Genomic DNA, 6,596 nt, shown 5'->3' with positions numbered 1-6,596 from the left:
TGTGTGTGTGTGTGTGTGTGTGTGTGTGTGTGTGTGTGTGTGTGTGTGTAATCTGAGGTTGAGAACATCTTCTATAATTGGGGGGAAGAGATTAAGGAATACCTAAAGCATGCCACATACCTGTATGAATTTTGCATAATTAATAGCTAGTATTTATATAGTACCTACTATGTGACAGTCACTGTATTAACTGCTTTATAAATATTAGCTCATTTGATCCTCATAACAATCCTGGGAAATAGGTGCTATTATTAGCTCATTTCACATATTAGGAAACTGAGGCAAAGAGAGGTTAAGTGACTTTCCTAGAGTCAAAGAGCTAGTAAGTATCCAAGGTAAATTTGAACTCAGCTCTACCTAACTTCAGACCTGGTAGTCTATCCACTGTACCATATATATATATATACATGAATGAGTGCAAATTGTGTGTATATATAAATATATACATAGCACTATGCAACGTCAAAACTTGCCAATTTAACCATATCAAACACTGTACTTCTCATCATTCCTTCTCTCCCTACCTTAGGAGCATAAACCTATACTCATTATCAAGAAGGTGAAGAGTATCCCTTCTCAAACAAATGTTAGCATTAAGGAAGCCAATTACTACACTAGCTAACCTCATATACTAGAAAGAAAATGAAGACTATAATTTTTAAAGGTCTTCAAAAGAAGATACAAAGAGACATAAATCAGGAACATAAATCATAATCATATAATAAATAATGCAACTATATGCCAATGTGACTTATCTAGTATAATATTCAAAAACAAAGACATGACATATGTTTTCCCCTGTTCATGCCAAAAAGCTATAACCAAACAAAATATACTTCAGAGGATCTCAGAGCTGAAGGCACATCAGTAAGGATGTGCTGGTAAATCTTTAACAATTACAAAAAAAAAAGTATTCATGACACATTTAAATTACACATCTGCATTACTGACAATTTTTCCATCATGAGTCTAGACAATCCAAAAAACAAACAAACAAACAAACAAACAAAACCCCAACAAACCAAGTCCTGATTTGTAGCTTTCAATTGTCTGTTATGCACTGGGTCCAGCAAGCCCCTGGAGAAGTTATTTAATCCAAATAACTAAGACTTTCTTCTACAACATTACCAATAAGTGGTCAATTAGCCTTTGCCAAAAGTCCTCTCAAGTTCCTCCCAAGGTATTCATTCCCCTTCCAATTCTGAATAGTTCTCCTTGTTAAGAAGTGTGAGTCAAAATCTGCATCTCTGAAACTTCTACTTAGTGCTCTTAGTTCTTACCTGTGGGGCTAACATATCAAATTCTTCATCTATAGGAGTATTCAGATACTAAAAGATGGATCATATCCCCTAAATATTCTTTTCTTAGGCTAAAAATCTCTAGTTCCTTCAACTGCTATCAGTATGACATTACAATGACTCCCAAAATATTTACATTAAATTAGGGGCTCTTAATTGGTAGAGCCTGTGAACTTTTTTTAAAAAATGTTTTGCTGTTTTTCAATATGTGTTATAGACTTACAAAGAGTAAGAATCCACAGGAATTGCACAAGGCAAATTTTAAGATTCAATCCTTCTTCATAAGCTTATGTATTTTAATTCAGTCATAAAAAACAAACTTTTTCTGAGGGGTCCACAGACTTCTTCATATTGCCAAAGGGGTCCATGACACAAAAAACAGGTAAAGAACATATGCACTGAATGAATACTTTCTGATTTCCATTGTGCTTTTCTCAAAATAATCCCATGAGGAAGGAGAAGCACCATGATCCCCTTATTGCAGATAAGAAAACTGAGGCTCAGAGATGCTTCTTGTGGCCACAGTGTAAAACACTCCAGAAAACATTTAAAATTAATTATAAATAGGTTGTTTACTGGAGAGAGTAATTAGAAGGGAAGATATGAAGTACACTGAAGGAAAAAGAATAAATACAAAAGCCATATTAATGACCAAGAAGGGGGTCACTGAATAGAGAATACATTCCAAACCAGGGGTGGGGAACCAGCAGTCTTGAGGCCATACGTGGCCTTCTCGGTCCCTGGGTGCAGCCTTTTGACTAAATCCAAGTTTTACAGAACAGATCTTTTTATTAAGGGGATTTGTTCTGTGATATCTGGATTCGGTCAAAGGGGGGCACTTGAGATCACGTGTGGCCTTGAAGCGGCAGGTTCCCTACACCCAAAACTATGTTACAAAGTGAAATTTCAGGAGGTATGATAGGACTCTAGCCAAAAAGGGTCCAGTAAAATCAATTCATTTAATTATATGTGAATTTATCTATGCCATCAATCCATTTGGGGCCCACTTAAATGAATATATACACTTCAAGGTGTTCTGGATCAGTGTTAGGGCAACACTTCAAAAGGTTAAACCAATATAGACTAATTCAGTTTAAGGAACAGCATTGTACTGTTGTCACTGAACAGTTTTAAATACTGAATTCATCACTTTTCAACTAGATCAAACTTTCTCCATTTTTAATATATCTACAAATACAAAGACTAAAAAGACCTGAAAATATATACAAGATAATAAACTCTTATACAATGTACAAAGTAATGAAGTGATATAACAACAAAATCCTACAAAGCAAATAAAAATAAAAGATGCAACACAAGAGGAAAAATAAGTAGTATAAGGCATCCCCCAAAAAATCTTCAAATGGATAAACAACAAAAGAATTCAAGCAAGAACAAGCTTTAAAAATCATGAAAGAAAATGGGGCTAGAATTAAAATATGCTAAAAATTATTGGGAGGGGGGGTTATAAAAACAAGCAATATAAAGAATAATAGAAGATCTGAAGAGATGTAGAAGCAATAAACAATAGGCTCACTACAGCAGAAATGAAAATTGTAGGAAATATAGAAAAATAGGGAAAACAGAAAATAGCTAAATTACTGAATGAGAAAACATGTAGGTAAAAGTAAGGGTTCTGAAGGAAGAAACAAGATCCAGCAATCTCATGACTACCAGAATCCCAGAAATTTAAATCTGAGCACTACATTCCAAGAAATCATTTATTAAAAAAAAAAAACTTTACAGAAATTATCAAAAAACAAATGATAATATACAAACAGAAAGAATCCACAGGAACTTTTACAAGGAAAACCTAAAGATTCAACTCTTTAAAAAGCATTACAGTTAAACTACACAAAAACAAGAGCAGTATCTTGCAAGAAAAAATAAAGTTATAACCTGGTAAGGGGCATAAATCAGAATTATAGAAGATTTTTCAACTAAGATCAGAAACTACTAAAGAAACTGCAACAGCTATTAAAAATATTAAGCTTAATTGACAAAGCTAGGATGAGAATCTTAGCAAAACAGCATGTTGTTAGAAGGCAAGAGATGGAGATTTGTGAAACACTGACTTTTAAAAATTCACAAAGATAGGAAGGTCAAAGAAATGTTTGAAAATCAATCAGGCCTAGAGCCAAAAAATAAAATATTTAAATTTACACTTAACAAAATTAATTGGTAAATATGAAGAACCTAAGTCTTTTGGTCTCGTGGACCAACAGGTCTCATGAAGCCTGCTGACCCCTTCTCTGAATGTTTTTAAATGAATAAAATAAAATATTTGTGATTTCAAAGGAGGCCAATTATACTGAAATGAGATGTATTTTTTGCCATCCAAGTTCACAGACTCCCTTAAATCTTATGCCAAGTTACCCTTCTTTTAGAGTATTATACTGGCTAAACCACTGCACAGACCTGTTAGACGAACCAAAAAAAGAGGGTGGCAGACAGGGAAATTGAATCCCAAAAGGAAGCTATTTTTGACAGTAAAGGAAAAAAAGACATTTGACCAAGGAGTTCAGTAGTCTTCTGAATAGAGTGATCAGAAGACTTAGCTTCTGAATTAGCTACAATGGAGGACTGCATATAGTTGGAAAAGTAAATCAGGACATGTTTGTGTAAAGAATTCTCTGGACATGAAAGATCAAGACAAACCTGGGTTCTGCTTCCAGGTAAGATTAATGGTTGGTGAGGAATATCATGATTTTATAAACTATTTCTGTAGTTTGCATTCTTAGTTTTACTAATGAGAATATAGCTATGATTTAGCAAAATAAGTATTTGACAGATCTTGATGAAATAAAAATTGGGTATTTATATGGTTCTAATTGGATGCAATTGAATCTATTTCATCAGCTGGGGGAGTTCATGCTCATTCAATGGGTTGGCATTCAATAACACAACAAACAAAAAAAATTAATAATAATACAACAAACATTTTTAAGCATCGACTATGTGCCAGAGGCCATGCTAAGTGTTGGTGATACAAAGACAAAAATTAAACAATATCTGCCCAAAGGAGCTTATATTCTAACTATGAAGACATATACATATGTAAGTATATAAAAATATATATCTTACTATATGCTGACACCTGATTCAAGAATGACTCCTATGTCAATAAGAAGTCATTTTCTATCTTAGTAAATTCTGTAACACATTACAAATAAGATCTTACAAAAGAGAAGTAATATTAAGAATATCATCATTGGGGAGGCTAGGTGGTGCAGTGAATAGGGCACCAGCCCTGGAGTCAGGAGGACCTGAGTTCAAATCCGGATTCAGACACAACACAAAAACTAGCTGTGTGACCTTGGGCAAATCACTTAACCCCAATTGCCCTCCAAAAAGCAAAATAAAATAAAATTAAAAAAAAAAGAACATCAAAAAATGTATGTGTGAAATAGATGGGCTGATCATTCAACAAAAGCAAAATAAAGTCAATGAATGGACATCTTTTCCTTTCATGTTACAGCCTGAGCAATGATGACTGTCTTCTATTCGTGGAGTCCCCTGTATCTTCAAGGTGAAGTAACATAATATTCAGTTTCAATACAAATGCTATTATCACAAGGGTGTTCTTCAAAGGCACTGAGGGTTAAGTGGGTTGTTAATGGTCACATCGCGAATGACTCTAATGTATCTGATAGGGAAGGAAGGGGAATAAATATATATGGTAAAGGACCAGCGTTAATCGTCTCCTCCCTTACAGTGACGTCCTACGCCTAATCTGAGTAGCATGGGGATGTTCAGCTCGGAAGCTCAGTCTTCTTTTTTCCACTTCAGGGAGAAGTAAAATATTCTATCCTGTTAGCTCCACTTCTGTGGGTAGGGGCAGAGTAGTTTCCCTGGTTGGGGCACCAGAGAGAGGAGAGAAAATCTAGAGGGAGGAAGGCTAAGAGAAGGAATAGAGAGAAGAGGGAGAAAGAGAAAAAGGAGACGGAGAGGAGGGGGAGAAGGGAAGAGGGGAAAAGGAGAAACAGAGTAAAGAGGGGAAAAGGGAGGGAGGCTGGAGAAAGGGGGAGGGTAGGAACTGGAGCTCCTCTCCAGAAAGAGGAGAGAGGAGGAAGAAGGGGAAGAAGAGGGGAGGAGATGGAGGAAAAGGGAGGAGAAGGAGGGGGAAGGGCGGGGCAACGGTCCCCGAGCTCTTCTCTAGGCGGGGCGGGGGTCGCGTCTGGCCACGCGGGAGGAGCCCCCACCGCCACCTCTAGGTTTATACCTGTTCGAGTTTGTTTGAACTCAAGCAACACAATGCCAGCAGGGCGTCTAGTGGTTAAGGCGGTGGGAGAAGCCGGATTTCAGGGGGCGATGCTCTTCTGAGGGTGCTGGTGATTTCGGGGCCTATCTAACCCGCCCAAAGGCGGGTTCCCACTGCCCTCCACGCCCCGGCCCTGTCATGTGCTGCACCCGAGGGCTCGGGCGGTCAGGCCAACAACGGCTCCCCGAGCTCCACACGCATGCGTGCCACGGCCCGAGGCGCAGGGAGGAGGGGGAGGGCTCAGGACCTCGCGGCTCGCGCAGGTGCAGATCGCGCCTCGGGCCTCCACGCCCAGACCCCAGACGGCGCAGGTACTTTCCGTCCTTTCTGTTGTTCGAGGGCAGTGGCGACTCTGGGCCCCCTCATCCTTCCGGTGTTTTGTGCCAGCTTAGCAGACGGCCTTTGGACCCACGCCCGCATATCGTGATAGAAAAGACGAGGGCGGGAAGAAAGTTAAAGAGTAGGCGGCCCGAGCCCTGGAAAAGGAATGTCTCCACCAATGGAACGCCCCCTACAGGAAAACAGGAAATGACTGAGCGGAAACCGCCCTTTTCCTATCCGCGCCCCACCCCCTGCCCCGCTCCACCCCCACCCTCCTCCAATTACTGAAGCGCGATCCCACCGTGCACCTCCCCTAACCTGAACAACTTGCCCAGCCCCTAGGGTTCTAAACCCAGGGTTCCTGACCCTTTTTTTTTTAAGCCATTGTCATAGCTAATTTCAGTATATTTGGTTTCCTTTGTAATCCTATGCATTTTATGCTTTAAAAAAAAACATTAATTAAAAGATTAGAAGCCGCTGTTAGAGAATCAAGTCTAGCCTTCCTGGTCCAACATTTAGGCCGCAATACAGCGCCCACCTGCTCTCTCATCTTATTTCATAGTCAGGCTCTCCATTAAGTCAGACTGGCCTGGTGGCTCTTCTTGGTGAACAACAAGGTGGCTCCCCCCTCCGTGTCTCTGCCCAGTGGTCCGCCATGGCTGGAACACTCTCTCTGTGCATGAGGCCTTTCCTGAGCCCTGCCTCCATCTCTGAGG

General features: G+C 39.5%; 1 protein-coding gene across 1 annotated transcript in view; it reads right to left on the bottom strand.

Annotated features, from left to right (window-relative positions):
- CCDC7 (coiled-coil domain containing 7) overlaps window positions 1–6,087 on the bottom strand; it is a 172,200-nt gene extending 166,113 nt beyond the window's left edge. The window contains exon 1 of the mRNA XM_069086464.1: window positions 5,521–6,087. The gene's annotated coding sequence lies outside the window, so the exon portion shown is untranslated. The remainder of the gene's footprint in view (window positions 1–5,520) is intronic.
- Window positions 6,088–6,596: the final 509 nt, after the last annotated feature.

Source organism: Petaurus breviceps, unplaced genomic scaffold, assembly GCF_028583685.1.
Source record: "Petaurus breviceps papuanus isolate PSGF00001 unplaced genomic scaffold, PetGlider_PUasm1.0 178, whole genome shotgun sequence".
Classification (NCBI taxonomy): Eukaryota; Metazoa; Chordata; class Mammalia; order Diprotodontia; family Petauridae; genus Petaurus; species Petaurus breviceps.
Note: the sequence above shows the minus strand (reverse complement) of the source record. Positions and strands in the feature narration are given on the sequence as shown.